This window comes from Varroa destructor, unplaced genomic scaffold (assembly GCF_002443255.2).
Source record: "Varroa destructor unplaced genomic scaffold, Vdes_3.0 BEIS01000001.1, whole genome shotgun sequence".
Classification (NCBI taxonomy): domain Eukaryota; kingdom Metazoa; phylum Arthropoda; class Arachnida; order Mesostigmata; family Varroidae; genus Varroa; species Varroa destructor.
In genome coordinates this window covers 73,705,061-73,725,273 of record NW_019211454.1, presented here as the reverse complement: position 1 = coordinate 73,725,273, position 20,213 = coordinate 73,705,061, and the positions used below count along the sequence as shown (strand labels likewise).

The window sequence follows — 20,213 nt, the reverse complement described above, 5'->3', positions numbered from 1 at the left end:
TCCGATTACCAATATAAACATTTTAACCCACTACAAACCGCACCTATCGAGCCGATCTAGCTAAACGTTTTAGCGTATCATGACAATTAACATAATATTGTAACGTAATCTACGAGCTGCATAATTCTGCTGGCAAATCTTGGTCATGGTCTTCTGTCAATCGACTGCAATAGAAATGTTATTAACAACACTGTAATATATTAAATAATAACAACAACTTTGATCGATACAATTTTTACTGGGCAGCTTCAGCAATAGCTACGATCTATCTTTGCTGATCTCGCGGTCACAGACAATTCAAAGTGTTTCAACAACAGAGACGAAGCTAAAAAAGTGAGCAGGTCGTGAAATGCTGAAGTTAATCAATTTTCTCGTTAGGGGATGCCACTAAAGCAGACCATTTGTGATAATACCGTATTTACATTAGTATCGACAATTGGAACACGCTTGCGGAATTCTATGGCGTAAGGGTTCAGTTGATATGCAGTGACGCTATGGAACAACAAAAAAAAAACTGTGAATTAATTGTTTGTCATGTTTGTTCTGCTGTGCTGACAAAGTTATGGGTTCTTGCTGCGTTGAAGATCAGCCAACAACTGGAATAGCTCGCTCTTCTCGAGCTGCGTCTATGAGCGGAAGGCGTTTGGATAATATTAGGTTCGATCTCGTAGTTATCCGCCAATGTAAATGAGGAAAACAAAGAAACGAGGCAAATTATATGAGTAGCGTAAATGTAAAGCAGCTATCTCTAGGGCATGTGTGCGTTCTATTTATAAATATAAACTATGCTCTTCGTAGACATAGATTACTGGTTCACATAAAAATGGGCTTTTGAGTAACCCTCCTTCCGACGTTGCCTCCAATCGGACAAGCGGTAGTGTTCCTTCGGCTGCACTTCCGAAATCTAAACCCATTTCATTTAAGACCCACATATTGAAGTAACACGTTCCATTGTTCTTTCTTATCTATGAAGCATTCGAGCCGATCCCGAGAACAGATCACTTTGCTTACCGAGGCCAAATGGTTAGAAGACACATGGCCAGCCGTATTCAACAGATATTGTGTGAATTATGGCACTATGTGACACGCGATCTTTCATAACTGTTAAGTACTTTCTATTGACTAATCTACAAAAGTTTCGCAAAGATTACGTGCAAACGAGTTACAACATTAGCCAGATAGATTTCGGGATACTGTGTACAAACATATGCGCTAGTATGTGATAGATCGATGCCCTTACAAGGCTAGAGTGATTTCCTTCGAAAAAATGATTATATACCAAAGAAAAAATATTTGCTGTTCATCTACCCGTCAATGGTATAACCAAGCTTTTCTCGTGCGAACTTCTTGCCCTTGTGCTGGTCGAGAAGAAGATACCAAGGAACTCCCATATTTCAGTTATGCATTATGCATGATAAAATAACCACTAAGTCACAGTGAGCTCTAAGGGCCTACCATTTTCTAGATTTAGGCCTCGTCTAATTTTTCTTTTTCTTCGCGTAGCAGTCAAAGTCTTCCAAAATGCTAGATCGAATCATTGAGTCGTCATTCACTCATTTTAGCTGAATAAGGAAGAAAGTTTCATCAAACAAGTTTATTTCCTTTGGATCAAGTTAGTGTGACCTCGTCTCGACAACTTGCATAAAATATTTGGCAATAATATAATTTTCAATACTCAATAAGTACAAATCAACAATCTACTATACGGCTTGCAATTCCGAAATAAGCAAGATAAGGAAAAATAGCGTACCATTTCAAGTTACAGATGTCCACATCACTAATTTTGATCGTGAGGTTAAATAATTTAGCAAAAGCAGTAGATCATTCGAATGTCGAGTAAGCAGATTATACAAACAACTATCGATTAAGTTAAATCTAAACAAATGTCGTAAAGTACAAATCTGTGTATATTTAAGAAACTAGATATATGATTGATGTTAAGGGTTGGCAATACTAATCAACTTATTTAAGTGGTGTGATACTTGAATTTTAGGTCGGATTCACTGCCTATAAGGCCGTTAGTTCCGTAAAGGATTCAGCCTAACGAGCTCAACGTCATCAGAGGCCCAACCAAGATTGCTATTTCTATTATCACGATCATTATTACCGATTAGATGTACGTTTATGGCGCGGTCACTAAGCAGAAACGGACCCATTAACGATCACGTGGACTTTGTTGATCTAAATCTACGAAAAAAATAAAAGCGTCAGAAATCACTTCCTTTTATTCAACATGCACCAAACGATCCCGTGAGCTATCCGATAAATTAATGCCGCCTGATATTGGACCGGGTTGGCGCTTCGCTAAAGGGCATTCTCACTTTTATGACAAAAAAAAAAAAGATTACCGGAAAAAGAATATTCAACTAAATGTTCTGGTGTGAGGTGCTAGCCCCGAAACTGAGTAGAGAACACTCGCAAAGCTTTTCCACAGTTCGGTTGCCAAAATATTGCTTAGAATTGTGATTTGTTGTACAAAATAGAATAACTCTGGGTTACCTGTTTTTTTTTTTCTTTTTTTTTTATTACATGCTTCCGCTTCTAGTTAGCTCTTGCTTACGTTCGTTAATCAGTCTTTGCAAACGTATTCGACAAAAGTCGAACCGTCTGGTCCGCCTTGCCAGTTGTCCGCTTGCTGCTCCGTCTTATAAATTCATCGTTCGTAAGCTTTTGTTCGAAATGGCTTAGAAAAATTATTTTTTCCGTCATTTCCCCAGAGGGCTTTACATCTTCATATGGTAAGTTTTAGTATATTAGTTAACAATCGTCGGTAGTAATATGGCCAAGCAAGAGAAATCTCACGCGTTCACCACTGCTGCGCGAAATGGCGTCTTAGAAAACGGTAACGTTGTCATGCTAGCGAACGCTACGAGCACGCGCGTGCCATAGATAGAATAACGATAGCAAAGTTATGAAGATCTATGAAGCTTTTGCCACTAGGTATCGCATTGTACGCATTAACAGTCCATACACTTTGCCGATTTTCAAACATACACTCGTGCGCTTAGTATTATACAAATACACTCAACTTGGAACCGCTGCCAGCTAGCGTTCCTAATATCGAACCTCAGAGTAGTCCTCTAAGCTTCAAACACTGAAACTAGTTTTTCGTAGTAGAGGTTTTCTGCTCGCAGCAAGCTCGTCCAACACAAGATAGTTTCAACAGTTGGGGGGAAAGGGGGGAGGACTCGTAAGACCGGCACCTAAAAACTTTTGCTGGAAGAATACTTTTCATAAGCTTTTTACTGTAGCAATATATATATATATATATATATATATATATTTTTTATGGTACCGTCAAATATAGACTATTATTAATGAAGAGTATTAAAGGTGAGGGTTTTTATAGACAGGGCGATTAACGTGTCGTTAAGCCATGAAATAGAAAAGGCAATTCCAAGGAGCTAACTTCCTTTCGGTAACTGTAAATTTCACATTTCTTTATAGCTAGATACAGCCATCATAGCTACACAACGGTTTAGCAATAGCTGTTCTATAACTGCAGGACAGGAGTTTCTCACGCAGAGCCTGTAACAAGGCGACTGGAACAAATACGATGAAATTGGCCAGAAGCACAGAACTAACGAAAAACAGTTTCGTGGCATCCAGAGAAGTGTAATATAACTTCGTATAGGCTATACTTGACTCACTAGTGTAATTATCAGTTATTAAGGCTACAAAGTTTGCTAGGAAAGGAAACTGATCTAGACCACGATAAACCGTAAAAATAATGACAATAATTTTTCGTTGACTCGTTTATTTTCTTGATAAGATTCTGGGCTATAAAGCAATACGTGGGCAAAAGAATTATCAACAGACCGATGTTTTTAAGTCTAGTGTTTCTACGAATCGTGGTCCAAGCAAAACCAGGCCCGACAAAAAACAAGCAGATGAGCAATAACAATTTACGTGCCTCTCATGGAGGCTTTAATAAGTTGCATTCCAGGTAGGACAAAATAATATAAGTAATATATAAAATGGCTCCATATGATTGCCTTTAGGGCTATGTTTGTATGTACTCAGTAGTTGTTGAAAAGCTTTGAATAGAGCAACAACATGACTGAGTCACTAGTGCGCAACAAGAAGGATATATGACGATCTGAGCTTGTAGCTTCGTCGAGTGCACGTGCGAATAAATATAAAGCTATGCTGTCGGAAGATCCGTGCGGTAAGTTCAATATTTTAATATTACGTTTTGCAAAAATTATATGCATTTATAAGATGATCAATTGTCAAGCCAGACCACCCAATCATTTACCTGGTACTGGAAGCACAAATGCAAATTCACGACGATATTATTCCCTCGGCTGTTCCTAAAAAAATAAGACGGATCTGACCGTTCAGTTTTACAGATTATCCATTGTACTATATCCTTAGAGACACCAGTAAACACATCCGTTTCAATCAAGGTTTATCACACTCAAATTCATTGAGTTTTATATTGCTGCACACGCCTAACTGCACGTCCATATACGTGCGTGCGCACCTCCAAGCACTGGTCACTAGCGTTTGTTCCCTCAGATACATATAGCCGTCATCACCAATCGGCGCGCCCTAATTTACAGAAGATCCATGATCCCGCCTTATACCCTACGGATAAGAAAAATTCACAACAAGATTAAAGAGTCGTTATTACAAAACATCCACCGTATGATCACTTCTCCTAAATTTCTACAGTGCTTCCTTTACCCGAACTTATAGATGGTTGTCGGATAGAACAATATAGTGACAACTGTGCCATCATAGTGCTTGATAGAAAGCTGGATTTATGTGCAGGAGCCCTGCTTTTGTTCCCCGGGTGTTGTTATACAGTCGGCGCCGGGTGCTAGGTTCACCGATGTAAACACGCCAGGTATTGACACCCTTATCTGTTCCCTCACCCGCCTTAATACTGAAAACAGCATGGGCAGGGCACCCTCGCCCAAAGTTGTCCCTTGCCCAAAAAATGTTCTCCACTTTAATCCCTTTCCCTCAAGTTGGTAGTTAAGCACAGTATTGGCTCTTAGCGATTTCTCGATTCAGAAACAGTCAGGAAACAGAGGTGTAGTCCAACGGCGATACCATGTTTCAGGAAGATCTAGTCCGATCTGCAGGGCTGCAGGAAGCATAACAAAACCTGAACGTCGTTTTTTAGAGCTCCTGACAGTATTATTTAAAGGATAAAAGATACAGATCAGAACATAATTTAAGTCATAAACAATTCGTTCTTTAGTCACTCCTAATTCGTCTTACGCTCGCCAAGGAGATATCTATTTTTAATCATATTGTTTCATGAAATTAGTTATAGACGTGTTATTTAGCAAATATTATGAAAGCAATATGATTCACCTTCTTCTAATTATTAATTTTTTGAAGTTCCCGCCTCAGATAAAATTGGAGGAGTCCGTCACAGTGGTCTTGAAATTCCGACACTAATAATTCATAAACCAACAAAATTCTCGTAAAAATGGTTAGTCTTTAATAAAGGCACAGCCATCATGCGTACTATTCATTTTTAGTACCTGAATGAAGACGTACCTTTTTTCAGTGAGATAATTACTGTTATTATTATCTATTTATAAACATTGCTTCTACCACAATGTGAACATTTTTATCGAATTGGTACCCGATGCTGTCCGAGGGGTCGGACGCTTATTAGCAAAGGACGCATGCATACGTTGTTTCACGTAAAAACCTTTTACATTATTAATTCATTAAAATTTATAACTTATGAAAAGGCTGGAAAGAATGACTTAATTCGGCATAAAAATTTCGTTCAGGCGCTGATTTGTACCAAAGGAGAAGAAGAATTGCTTTTGAAGTCTATATTATCAATACGCGCGATTCATTCGGGGGGACATGCAGAACTGAGACCGGCTACCGCAAGACAGCAGTCGAGGAAATCGGAATCCGCTGGTAAGATATCCAGCAGCTATTCACAAATAAGATCAACGTAGTCTTCACGAAACGAGTAGAAATGTCTGCACACATATGCTCCATAGAAGAACAGAACTCGGAGAACACGGAGGCGTGAAGTTTTCACTATTGAAAATATCATTTCAACTTGTCGACACGTAGGGACGCGTTTAGCCCTAGTTTCATTAATAGGATAACGGACAAATTAAAAAGATGCTAACTGAAAGCCCTAGCCGTGATATCAGGCGCGATAGTCAATGCGGTTTAGCTGAATTTCAATACAGGTAAACGAGTGAGCGCGAAAAAACCGACATTTTATGTTCTCATTTGTCCTGTCATTATTAGTACCCTGTCGAGTCTTGCCATAGTTTCAATACGGCTATTTATTTACTTATGCAACTGTCATGCAAATCTGTGGCTGGCATCAGTGTTCGCTTTATTGTCGTGCCGGTTTTCTATAGATGACGCCTACTGTATAGGTGCATTTATATGGTTCACTTCACGAAGGCTTTGCCCACTCGCTCCGCACCTGTCCTGCACGCGCTGCTGGGTCCTGAAAATTAATTTCTCTAGTTCCTTAGTTGCGTTATACCTAACAGGAGCGAAACGTTACCTGTCACTAGCTAGTTAACTAGAAATTGACTAATCCACACGCATTATATGCCGAATTGTACCATGCACAGGGTACAGGTAGCAGGACCCTACGTGAACCTCTTCGTTACGTAGCCCCGTTCCTAAATTAAGCAAATACGCGTACTATCTTCGTTAACTTGACCGAACACAATGCCTTAGACCAGTCGTTAGTCATGTAATAAGTAAATTTCAGATTCTTATCCCAACTATTCCACTTATTCATTCCTTTAGCCCGGTGCAGTGAGAGCGAGTTCGGTAATGGCGTTCTACAAACGTTCTACACGTTCGCAAAATGAAGCCCTGAACAAGCGCCCTTTCTCAAAACAGCCGAAAACAGGAAATAACCAAGGTTCTAGCTGCCTCCAGGTTCGATGCGCCCAGGTGCAAGGGAGACCTTGGCTCTACAACGAGATATTGCGGCGGTGCTGCCGTAGACACAAGTCGCATACGCTCTAATGCCATACCAACAGCTTCACATTAACATTTTCTTTTTTTTTTTTTTTAGCAACCGCTTTGTCGACTATCACGAACGTTCGGTGCACTGCGAAATCTCAGGGATAAAGTGGTCTTCTTGGTCGAAATTTAGGGAATTTATATAGCTGTATTGAACTTGTGCCGGTGATGGCTTTTCCAGATGCGTAGAAAGGTTGCGTAGACGAAGAAAGAATGGTTTTTAAACGAAGGTTATGTCCAAGTGTAGGCAAAGCATTCAATGGAAAGGAAGGAAACGATGGCTAAGCTGGGAAAAATCTTGTTTTGGGAAACCGTCTGTTGCGTTGCTTGTCATAGCTAGGCTATCTGCATCACTACAAGTTGAACGTGTTTTCAGTTTACAAGCAATGCTGTCATCTTCTACTGACTAAACCTAGTCTATCTTTTTCATGGACTATTTAGGTATTACAGTTCTCTCACAAAAGCCATCTACTCACTGGTTAAGGGGCCTAGCTAGCGGACCTTCTTGATGTTATGTAATACATCGGCGCTGAATATGAGTTCTGATTGATAATGCGCTGGGTGGCATTGAACTTACAGGCTTTGTGTGTACATTTAAGATCAACAACATAGGTTTCATATTTGATTGGTTTAAAGTCTGGACCAGATTTCCTTATTAAAGTACAGGTCATAAAGAAGATTATTTTCTTCTTTATTGCCTTGTTGGAAGTTTACTGCTGATTCAGTTTGGCCGTTTCCCAAAGGTCTGACAGATTCATGAACCTTTACTAGCGAAGACTGAGGTGCTGCTCACTTATGTTATTGGAGGAAATTCTAGGAATCCGTCATCCTTGTTGCTCGATTCTTTCACCTAGGTTTTAACTCGGAATAGAGGATTATGCCCGACTTACTCACAAAGTTGATATATTCATGCAGATGTTATACTTTGACCGTCACCACTGGCTGTAATACTGCCGCCTAAATTCAGGTACGACGAGCACATGGAGAGGGGCACGGGTCTACAAGCAAGTTAATTTCGCTTCTTCTATTGACCAGATTCGGATTGCCATCGAGTTCCTAAACAGGATTTAGGAAATCAGAACGTCCAATAGTCACCAATCTACTATCAATGAAGAACTACTACTAAGAAGGAATCTACAGTCAGTGACGGAATATACTTCCCCTACGGGTGAGCAAGTTCAGGGTGCCCCACAAGCAGCGCCTCTATGTACTGTAAGAAACGACCAGTTTTGCACTATAAGCACAGGCCAAAGGTACTCAATAAGGACATTTGTGTGCGTTTCCTGGCACTTGTACGACGAACGCTAGATCCAATTTGGTTTTTGCGTTACATTTTGGGTCAGAGATTAAACAAAAAGGGATAAAGCTGAAAACACTAATGATGACATTAAGTCAACACTTAAGAGAGAATTCGTATAAGAGCGAATTCGACCATCGCAAGCCAGCTAACCGTACCCGTTTGATGACAAAACGTTCTCTCGCGAGCTTTAATGAAAGAAAATAACAATTCTAAATCAATTATAGTAACTGGCTTGTAAGATGTAGAGCGTACTTTTTCTGTACAACACGTGGCATGCGGAACGATTATTATTTTTTATGCCTGTATATAGCTAGGCAGATTGGAGAAGTGAGTTTACCAGAAGCTGGAATGTAGGTATGTGTACTATCGTTACCTCCCTATACATCTAACGGAAATCCCTCAAGCGTGAAACATTGCTTGCCATTGAAAATAAAAGTAGAAATCAAGATTTTAGATATAATCGAGTGGTCAAGCGTGCATCACCATAATCTCCAACTAACGGAACTTTAGTCGAACATGGCCCACGTGTTGGTCGTAATTTTTAAAATCAAAATAGCCAATTGGAATATTTGAAGGATAGGAACAGCCTAATTGGCGCAGCTGAAGATGAAAAAACGTTCACACAATCTTCAGGTTTGCAGGACATGGTGCGAACACTCGTACTAAATAATGCAAATAGATTTGTAGAAATTGGTTATTACGTAATACGATTAAAGTGATTTGTATGGTGAAATTTACTCAGCTGATCGTTGATGTCACTGGAATGCTTCTTCATTTTTTTTTTTTATGAAATGATTTTTACACGCAAACAATTCTCAGCGAAACGCAGTTATCCGCGATAATTTTTTTGCTCGTACAACAATTTTCCAATAAGCCATTAACTAGAAATTAAGAGGCACGGATATGAGAAAGAGAAGAATTGAAGTTATATTTACAGTAAATAAGTTTTACGCTAAATACTATTTTTAACAGTTCCAGCACACGGTCACGATGAAGGCTCAATTCAGGCTGGGACCTTCCAATCGGTGTGAGACGAAAGATCGGTATATTATAGCACGAGTTTGTATTATCTATTCTAGAAAATGCGGTCGCTATTTATGTAGCAATTTGACTCGAGAGCAGCATGTTCGAGAAACGCTCATTTTACGCAACAGGTTGGAAAACTAGATTCGTAGTGTAGTAAAGCGGTTGTCTCGACAACGGTTGATAACCTATACAATATCGTAGGCGTCGTTTCGTTTTGGGTTGAAAGTTGAACTTTCCAAGTATTAATTATGATGTTCTCGAAGAAGAACGAACTTACTTGGTTTCTGAAACGGCACAATAGCTTAGAAAGTTTCGCTTCAAGCTAGCACAGTAACCGCAATGAGATAATTTCAACAAGGTAAAGAGATAACCAGTAGCGGGCTAATTAAAGTAATATTATAGGGCAGGAAAATTGGACAACTGTCGCAGGGTGATGAAATTAGTAGAACACAGACACGAAGTATCTTTTCTTTGATAAAGGTCTAAACGAATACACTTAGGACTGAGTTAGAGTAATTCGGTAAGTGATGTAAAGTCAAAAAATGGTTGCTAAAAAAAAAAAAAAAAGGTGATGAAATGGCTAGAGCATTGCGATTGATGATCCGAAACAAAATAGTACGAAAATTACAACAAGATTAGCGCGAATAATTCGGCAAGGGGACAAAACAGCTGGTCAAACTTAAGTTCAAGTTCAAGTTCAAATTGAACAGCCTTAATTTCTTTATTTGATTTTGACTTAAATTTGATTGGCGAATGGCGATACGTAAAACCTAAAACATCGAAAGGTTTAATTGGCGAGAGTGACAGAGAGTACCTATCTCGAGATATCTTCTTGAGACAAAAACAATAAATGCGCAACTACTGAGCGTAGGTCTTCATAGGCCTAAAGTTATTTTACTACTCGAGATAATTATCACTGCATTTATACTGCTCTGTATGATATATGCTAAAATAATTTATCTTCGAGTGTGACGCTATCTAAAATATGGATGGAAATGAATAATGGAATCAAGAGCAGCCGGTCATATAAATCCGTTAGGTATATAGTGTATGTGCAGAAAAGCCGTATCTTTCTCATCGTGAGTGATTCTGAAAGTAGCAATTATGATTATTAGAATAATTATAGAAAAAGAAACACAGTTGTTTAATTTATCTATGTTGTATGGGTTTTTTTTTAAGTTCCTTTATTGCTTATTCTGCAAACATGTAACAATGGTCAAAAGGTAACTGTGACAGTAACAGATCTAGTCGAATAAATCGAAATGTATTCCGCAGATATGTTCATCTTTGATTGTAACGATAAGATTTTCCTCGTCTTAAGCTTGCTATGTTTACGACAAAGCTAACTGAAACGCATTAGGTAAGGCGCATCGGTCCTTGTATGTAACAGTATAGTACGTACAAAGTGGCCGAACATGTAAATGCGAGAGGTTTCACCTTCTACACGGTAATGAGGGTAGGCCTGTTTCCCTAACAGGATTGAAACCTCTCGGCACAATACGCACAGTACTGTCGGTGACGTGACGGCAGTTTAATATGAACTTTGTTCATAGCAAACGCCATTGCTCTTGTCGCGGATAGTTATTCGTAACGTTAGGCCCGAATTTCAAGCGACCCGAGGCCACTGCTACTTAGTTTTTGTTTCCTTCCAATAGGCCAAGGTCTCATACACTAGGTTCAGTTTGTATGAACATAATATTTTAGTTGTATTGAGCAAGTGTATTCTATTTCGATGTCTTATTAGTTGTCGTTTCGTCGCTGTACTAATTTGGAAAAAGTTTTCGTTGCACCAACAAAACTAACAGAAGAAAACAAGACAAAGTTTCAGTTGAGTGCATTCATTCATCAGCATATGTTTACCAACCAGCATTCCTTTCTCCATTCAGCTAGAGCCCACCAGGAAAAAGAGAAAAACATTCAACATGGCAATACATTCAGACTGCCACTTCAAAATCCTCTGCTTCGAAATAGCGGAAGCGGTGACATCAAGCGGTCAGCGTGCATTTGTCAGCTACCTACGCGTTTTTTCTAACCTGCGTTAGCAGCTCTGATTTCGGTCGTCGCTTTGGACGCTAAAGGTTTCTACCGGGCATCTCCTGGCAAAACAAAAAGGGAAAGGAGTCGAGTAATGAAAAAATCTCCTTTCTTGTCTCTATCGACTTTTGTTATTTGGCCGATAATACACCACTGAGATCAGAACGTTACGCCGGTGAACGAGACGGTGGTCCATACTAGGAGTATCAGTGAAGGAGACGGCGGCTAGCGTAATAAAAACATGTTTGTACCATAGTCACAAACTTGAAAACGCTCTCAGCCGCTTCAAACTTAACGACTCACTAAGTACACATACAGCCAATGAGAATGAGAGACTTCGGTTGAGTCCATGACCTTGACACGGCAGTAGCTCTAGCATTATCTTGCTTCTTGCATTAGTGAAGATCACATTCGTTTAGACGTAAAAAGGTCTGTTTTTTGCGGACCTAGGCTTTAATTTGGTATTGCAGTGGTAACTTCATCATCGATCGTGTTTATTCAAAAAATTTCACCGAATTGATGTTAAGTATTATCAATAAAAAGTTCTAGTTTCACGGAAATTATTATCGCAGGAAAGTCATTCTGGTAGATGATAATTGGCCTGAAACAGTTTGCTAACTACAACTGAGCAATGTCTTCATTCAAGGAGGTATACGAGAAATACACATTGGTATATAAGATGCATAAGGAACGGACGAACCCGCTAGGAACGTGATTTCATTTTTATGTCACCCTTTTCTTTGGTGAACAGTGAGGGTACATTTGTAGTACGCTGTGTACGATGAACGTGCGGGGAACCTACAGATAAAGTGGAACCGAATCGGCCGATTGATTGTCCACTGCAGAAATTTGAAGCATTGCTAATTTGCCCGCATGCGCTATTTCGTCGAGGTTTTTTTGGCGCCTTCCGCACGCCTTCGAACAGCTAAAAGGCGTCTGTACACGTTGCAGCTCCGTACCATGGCAAGGACTTTTCCGCCTTCAGAGCTTCTCATTGAATTAACTTATCGAGCTGACCAGATAATCTAATTGTATAGAAAAACTATTCTTTGAGTTCGTTACCTTCAGACGTTGACATAAACAATAATAACAATGTCGCGTCGGGCATACACACGTAAAACCCTTTCAGCGCTCCATGCTTACATGTCTATATATGACATAAGCTCACTCAGACAGACGTTTTGCCTATTGTACTCTTTATCTAACTTTTATTCATAGAAAAAAGAACTGCTATATAATTTGTATAGGCAAGCTCCACGTGTCGTTTTTCCTTGTGTTTCTACACATGATTGAATGACACGAATGCAATAAGACACAACGAACAGTGATCACCATCACCAACATGAGCATCAGTATTCGATTTGATAGGATTTCGTCTATATAGAAACAGTGAATTATCCGCTTCGTTCTGTTTCATCATTGCTCCGTTACGTCACCCCCCGCCGTCCATTGATCAGTAGTTCCCGATGGACATAGTTATGAACGAGGCGAGCAATCACAACGAAAAACAACAAATTGCCAACGACGACGACCGCGATCAGCAAATCCTTTTTACGATCGATGGCGAGCCTCTGTTACGCGCTTTGGACCTATGCCAAGTTGTGTAAGGCAGTGATATGCCTCCTCCTCGATGCCCGATATCATACAGCGGCCTATACACACTCTGCAGCGCGTTCCACAATTATTGTTGCTTTAAGAGCCTCTATCAGAGCTAAGATAATTGTTGGTATTAGTGCAATAGCTCTGAATGTTTATGTCGACCATAGAGAGCCGGAGGGACGATCCGAAATCGCGTGTGCCATCAACATGCTCTAATTGGACTGATGGAAACGTACTGTCACGGTAATCACCAGGCTAAAATTTTGTGCAGAGAGAAGAGTTTGTGTAAGTATAACGCATAATCTCCATATAGCCAAACGCATAGATTCGAGGGAACCAAAACGTGTTGGAGATCGAGCTCGAGATAAAGAAACATGCTGACTATAAGCAAACGATACGCTGTTATAGCTCAGGAAGCACCCGTAATTTAGATGCGCAAATATGGTGTTATTGTAACTATATCTTCTTGTTTAAAATTCACAACTACCCTGTGCATTTTGAAAACGCAGGGTTTTACTAAATATGTAATTATTGGTCACCATGGACAACGTTTAACATTTTAGGACGATGCACCTAAACACATTCAAATGAAAGTTTTCAATGTTCATATCAGATCCATGTTTTTTTGGCCGAGACCAATCGCACGAAGATAAATAAGTCCTATTTTAGACGCTAGATATTTCCCGAATCCTATATGCCGAAAATGTGTGCGGCCAGCTTTTATCGTCCTATGCGTAGTGAGAGAAATTAGTTTAGCACATTTTTGTGAAAGCTTCACTCCAGACAGTTTTATTATCGCTGCTTCATATTTATACCGTTTGCGTGATTGCAGATTAAAGTTATAGTGAGAGCATAGGCATTAAAACTTTACAGGTTTATATAACGATAGTCATAAATTGGAAAATCTTTATATTGTCCATCCGTCTGGTCCGGATCATGCTTTTCGGTTAGATACATACTTGTTCAAATAACATTTATCATAATAACTTATATAACGAACGAAATAATGATAATGACTAATAGGTTCACTGGAAGCTCTTCGGTGCCAAGAACCTCTTAAAATGAACCACTTGTCAAAATTTCCGAGCAGAGATCTTAGCAGTCTTCCGGAGAAATTTTTCCCCAGCATATGTTTGTACTGCGCAAGATCACGGAATAATCTAAATATATGATGACGCATTAGTACTGGCGATCGCGTATTCGTTGGGCATGTTTGAACCTTTTTGAAAACAGTATAAATTAATTCTGGACAAGATCCTATCTTGTCCCTGCATTTAATAGTAACTCATCGTGACGTCTCTGTAAGATTGCTTTCCGCCACACGACCATTACAGAGCGGTAAATCTTCCATCTACCGTAATGAACCCCACAGAAATGCTTATCGGATCAATTTGTGCACGGAAATCAAGCACAAATAAGGATTGATGATTTCATCGCACATGCCCATATCGGCAACGGAGTCTATCCCACCAGAAAAAATCTGTTAGGAATTATTGCTATCTAAATGAAGGGTGAAGATGTCAATGCTCGCCGCGCTTAACATGTCCTGCGAGCAAACATGCTTGTCATGCAAAGTAACTGCTTCCTGTTTTCGTCTTTCTAGACGTCGCTGACACCTATGCAAAAAGCCTAGGAAAATAAAGGGAGCACATGTACAAAGCTAACAAAATCGTCTTTAGTTGGATTCTTTTTATGACATCGAAACTTTAGCAATTCTAATTTCCCTGAAAAACACTTCATTACGAAACATGTATGTGACTCAATAGCAAGGGTTACTGTATTGTAATATATAGTTGGTAAAATACGAAATAATGTAGCTTCGATCAATCCAGCCCTTTTCATTTACACTTCGTCTCCTATGAGAAACTAGATCTCTCGTTCAAGCATTTATAGAAGACATACTGCGATAGTGTACTACGGGCTTCAACTCGAGCCCCTGCAAATCAAAATATCGCAGAAAAGCTGCCTCTGTGTCGTTTTATATAGTTGTTACTACGAAATAAATATCGGCACTCCGCTGATCAACACGTTCGTCGAAGTGTTTGAGTTTAAACCTAAAGAAACAGTAGGTTTAATATGTCGACGAGCCATCTATTCTGGGCAAATTGCATATTCATGGAACCACTGAGCTACGTGTTAGCCATTACTAAATTTGCTTGCTTGTTCTTGTGTACATATCAGGGCAATGTCCTTTACTTCGGTGGCAAATTAACTAGGTACTACGCTTTCCATACGAATACTAGGAACAGCCACTTTGTGAATCCGTTGAAGAAAGAGATAACGTCGAGGGTTGTTACCTGCTGTTGATCGCTATAATTCTTAACCTGAAAAAGATCCTAAACAGCAGGACACATTTGTGTATCCGCTGTGCTACACTAAAATAGCATTTACACATGGCAGAAAATGGACCATTCACGACAGAAGCTCTTTCTGCTACTATTGCGATCACGATAGGAACACCCATTACGATTATGTATCGGTTGTGCCCATCAATTGAAAAAAACCCGATGGATACCTCCCGCCTTTCGCTTCCCAGTATGTTCCCACTTCCTGTCTCCTTCCACGATTGCTGAGTTTCCTATATTTTGCACCAGCGTAGAACTTCTCGTACATAAATTGCGTAGCTGAAAACAGGGAGCAGAATAGGAGTGAGCGTTGTGGAGCATATGGGCCAGGTGTGCGGCATATCTCAGCAGATGATTTTGTATTCTTTTAGATATGGCAAAGAAAAATGTAGATGATTTTAGAAACGAGCCAACAGTGCGGAGCTCCGTACAATTGGCGATGCTTCTAGGGCCTGTGAGCCATAGTGACGACCAGGGCTTTTTGAAGGCCGATAAGAAGGCCGTGCATCCGGTGTGAACCTACCAGTTTCAGCTAGTGGGAGGAGTCAAACCACTGAACGTAGTTTTCCGTTCCCCTTTATGGTGTAAATATGGTTATTATTAGGAGCACTGGGGTGGCCAGCGTTAGCTGGTCAGCCGCCCTTAGCTGATGCGATCGGCGCCTAGGAGCCGGAAGACGTCTTGGCGCTTTATGTACATATGTACCTCTATGTGCGGCTGGACAGAGGTAATGGTAAAATAAGAACACCACTACCCGTCCTGCCCGACTCATCTCTATAAATATGGTGTGGGCGTGGGTTTCTTGGTCGACTGCTGTGAATCTCTCAGGCCGGTTGCCTTACACTTAGGGTCGACACTAGAAAAACAGGAAGGTTTTAGGGTAGACTAAAAGGATATGGCCGTAAGATTGCAAGCAAAGCGAAGGATCTTTCTCAGAGAACATTGACCCATTGCTAATATTCTTGCCGCAGGTCCCACAGCTATATAGAAGGAATAATTCACCACCGCGCAGCCATCAAAAAAGGGAGATCTCAGCTTAGGCAAAGGATGAACCTAAGCGAAAGCAGCCATTATCAATGTGGCGCTTGAAATCATAGGATACCATAGTTTGTGATGTTACGCAACATATGGCTTAGATACTGGACGCTCGTGCATTTATTTGTGTGTTATTGGGATATGATCTTAATACGTTTCACTATGAGGTGATTTCTTCAGGTAGCGTAGTTACTAAGAGCACGTACCCACGTTGGATTCGTTAGGTTAAACAGATCCTGTAAGAATCATAATGCGGGTTATATTTTAACGATCAGACTAACTCAACCGAAATATTTCAAGCCAGACTACAAACAAATAGAAAAAGTAGCAAATAACATTACTTGAGTGAACTGCCCTTAAATTATTTACATAGACTACTGAATAATAATGTTTGATTCTCTGATTAATTTATTTATACAAGTGAGGCTGCACTTCGGAGCCAAGCTCTCTCGCTTTTCCTAAGTAATTTCCTAAGCGAGTAATCCGTATTCATTTCTAGTTCTTTATTCAACTAGCTATACGAACGCGTGCCTTTTTTCCAATAGTTCCAACTTAAGAGGCACTTGTATGTAAAGGCTGTATGCGGTGGCGAAGTTAGGAGAATACGCAAAACAGTTTTGTACTATATATAGAAAGGACCCCGTATAGACGTAAAAGAATCGAATTATTATAGATTAAACTAATTCATCTCTCAAATGCGATTGAGTGACTTAAGCAGTAGAAATATTTGAACCTCGTCGTGCACGGGTTGCTCCCTTTGACTAGTTAACAGTCTGTTACTTTTTGGGGGCAATGTACTTTGTTGTTCATCTAGTATTCAGTTGAAATGCACTCTTCGGACAGATACTCTATCGTTGAAAAAGAAGAACGAAAAAAAAGATCGGGTCGATTGGGGCAACTTAATAAAACCGTATCACGCTTCGGAGCTGGACGCTTCGGTTTCGGCATGTGTATGTGACAGAGAACCCCAGGGTATTTTGGTGGGGTGGTTATTCTAATTATAAAAAGAGAGGAGCAGGCAGGCTGGCCCATACTAAAGAGGACTGGCTGGACGAGATAGCTTTTTGGGTTGCCATGACGACCCAACTCCGCTAACGTAATCCTTTTCTTGCATATGGACTAAAGGGTATAAGGTTGGCGTGTCGCTCTCTAAGACAGTATGCAGGACTCTTTATTTGCCAGTTCCACGAGCCATTGTTCCTTGCACCTCCTCAGCATGAAGATGCCTGACCTGTTTTTGGAATGCGCAGCTATATAATTCAACAAACCTCAAAGGGGTTCAGAGAGTTATAAGGTTAGGTTAAATAGGTATATGAGGAGAAACTAGGTTTTTTTTTTGCTATAGTTCGTTGAAAGTAACTTGTAAGGCATTTGAAAACAGTTATTGAGAACTTAACAGTACTGGCCTGGGATCGGTATTAGGTGTCCAATTAAATTCAAATAGATATTGAAATGAGTAAACGTATATGTTTCCCAAGCATATTCGGTAGCGTCCATATCAGGCTTATGTTTGAACATAAGCCTGATATGGACTCTATTTCGATTCAAAAAAAAACTCAATTCGACTCCTGCGTTTAACTGGTACCTACTGATCGTCTGTCACTGTACCTCAAGGTTCAAATATATCTATATATATAAAAAATCATGCTCCTATATAGGTAAATGGTGTTAGCTTTAACTGGCTTCTTAACGATAATCATACGTATCAAATAGGCATTGGAACATGTACGATTCTCGATTTAGCTTCATCGATACTGCGCGTCAACTATAGAAACCAAAACAAATGTCATCTCGCTTTTAAACGGATGGAGGCGCGCCATGACTGGTCGGTGCTCAGATTAGCGACATCTATGGGGTACAACTCAGTACAAATATTTTACAACAGGAGCGACATTTATTTCGTTAGTAGACGTAATGATACATAGAACATCTAAGAGCCCAAATCTATCTAACGTTTCCAACTTCAGATGATCAGAGTAATTGTCATCCTGTTGATGATATTAAGCCCAATACTGTGGGTTTCTTTTTTAGCGAGTAATCCTGACGCAGAGCTTAATCTAATCGCCAGGTTTTTTTTTTTATTCTACCTCTGTTTTAGTTCAAATTTGCATGACGCCGAGTGTTCGTGTGTTAACTGACGCTCGTGATACCGTAGTCGACCTTGCTTCTTACATCTGCTGAAGAAAGCTATTTCGATATTGCGAGGATTATTTCTTTCTGCTCCAGCATGACAGAATGTATGGTTTCTCGTTGACGTTCTATTACATACATATTGTAATTAGGCAATAAGGGCCAAGAACGAGAACTGGCGCAATACGTTACTGAGGAAAGTCTTCAAACCGCCATAGAGACGACCAAGCTATACCCCGTTACCAAGCTAGGCTCGTTGATGTATTAAGCTCAATATCTCGTGGAGCTTTACCGGAAGCTCTAACGGACCGCATCAAGCTTATTTCTAAAATTATCGAAAGCGATGCTACGAAGTTACGTAATCGATGAGACCGGTTTGTGGTCCAGTTCAACTTCTTCTAGATTCTTATAAGTTTTAAAAGGATACAAAAATAAGAGTTCAGTCCTCAAGTATATGGATAGATGGGTTGACTAACTAGTCATGATTTATTCCACACAGAAGTTAGAAATAGTTGCAAAAGCCACGTCTTCTTTCTGAAATTTCAGCACCTGTCAAACACAGGAATAGCGTTATGACCAATGGCCCAGAACCAGACGTCACGAATACGACATCCATATTGCTAGAAGAATATAGCAGGTAAGTATGAACCTTCGATTGCAGCTCCTAAGAATCTTAAAAATACGTGCTTGTATGTATGTTTACTCCAGTTGTGCATAGATTAAGTAATCTATCGTTTACAAAGAAACGTATAATCCAAAGTGTCACTTTGCTCAGCATATTTTCACGTCTTTCTTAAAGCCGATGTGTAAAAACGCTACTTCTACAAGTCTAACGCCTCGTAGATTCCTGGGGTGGTGACTGAAACGTTTGTGCGTCGTAGATCGTCTTCTCATGCCAACAGGTGAGTAATGCTAATCATTCCAACAAAGAGTTTACATAGTTTTGCACTCTCTATTACCGTCCATTCATTCAACGAAGTTGAGTTTCCAGCACAAGTACGCCGCCTCGCCCGTAAATCGGTACAACTATTATGGTAGAACAGTCTGTGACGCTCACCCCCTCCCTCTCCAGGTGGTCGTAAATGATTTCTAGCACAATGACCTTAATTGCGAAGATGTAATGCCCTTTCCGGCTAAAAGCTATGCTAGCGTAGAAGGCGGGCCTAAGTGCATTGTGGTTACGCGTTACAAGTGTTTTCGCTTTGCCAGTGACGACGTCGCGTGTGTTTCACCATCCCTCTAGACAATCAGTAAGGTACGGTGTCGTATTCGAAGATAAAAGAGTTTCAATGGGCCTACTTCGAAGGCCGCGTTGCGTGCCTACATAAAACATAACTTTCGTTCCACGGTACATAAGGATATAATGCATCTTAATCTACTAGCAATAACCTAACCTTGATGTTTTTCCTCTTTATAAGATTATTAACATAGGATTTTGATTCGGTTAGTAAGGTTTTCAGTTCTGTATACAGAACGAGCGTCACGTATATCATCTGAGTAGCCTGTAAGCAATACTAAAGTTAATACCAATAACATTATTTATTCGGGAAGACTTGGTAGAGAATCTAATCAAAAGAATTTTATATCTCAGGTCCTGGTATCTATGAACCCTAAACAAAAATGATAATCGCCTGTGCAGTTAACACTAAGATAAAGTGATCTTCATACTTCTGCGCATTGAGCTAACTGCTTGTGATGATCGCTCTCCCGACAGGAGGTCAAGGGCGTAATATCCGATATTTGTGAAGATAAAGTTATTCCAT

General features: G+C 40.0%; 1 protein-coding gene and 1 long non-coding RNA gene across 11 annotated transcripts in view; one reads left to right on the top strand and one right to left on the bottom strand.

Annotated features, from left to right (window-relative positions):
• Positions 1-4,846, bottom strand: part of LOC111255478 (discoidin domain-containing receptor 2-like) — a 67,975-nt gene extending 63,129 nt beyond the window's left edge. For 3 of the 5 annotated variants that reach the window (XM_086992785.1, XM_022817491.2, XM_086992781.1), the window contains exon 1: positions 4,259-4,846. The gene's annotated coding sequence lies outside the window, so the exon portion shown is untranslated. The remainder of the gene's footprint in view (positions 1-4,258) is intronic. The other 2 variants (XM_086992777.1, XM_022817492.2) reach the window with 2 other exon arrangements.
• An 8,177-nt stretch (positions 4,847-13,023) lies between these two features.
• LOC111255249 (uncharacterized) overlaps positions 13,024-20,213 on the top strand; it is a 30,030-nt gene continuing 22,840 nt past the window's right edge. For 5 of the 6 annotated variants that reach the window (XR_015318454.1, XR_015318453.1, XR_015318455.1 and 2 more), the window contains exons 1-3: positions 13,024-13,225; positions 18,997-19,087; positions 19,250-19,352. This is a non-coding gene — a long non-coding RNA (uncharacterized LOC111255249). Of the gene's footprint in view, positions 13,226-18,418; positions 18,558-18,996; positions 19,088-19,249; positions 19,353-20,213 lie in introns of all 6 variants that reach the window. The other variant, XR_015318456.1, reaches the window with a different exon arrangement.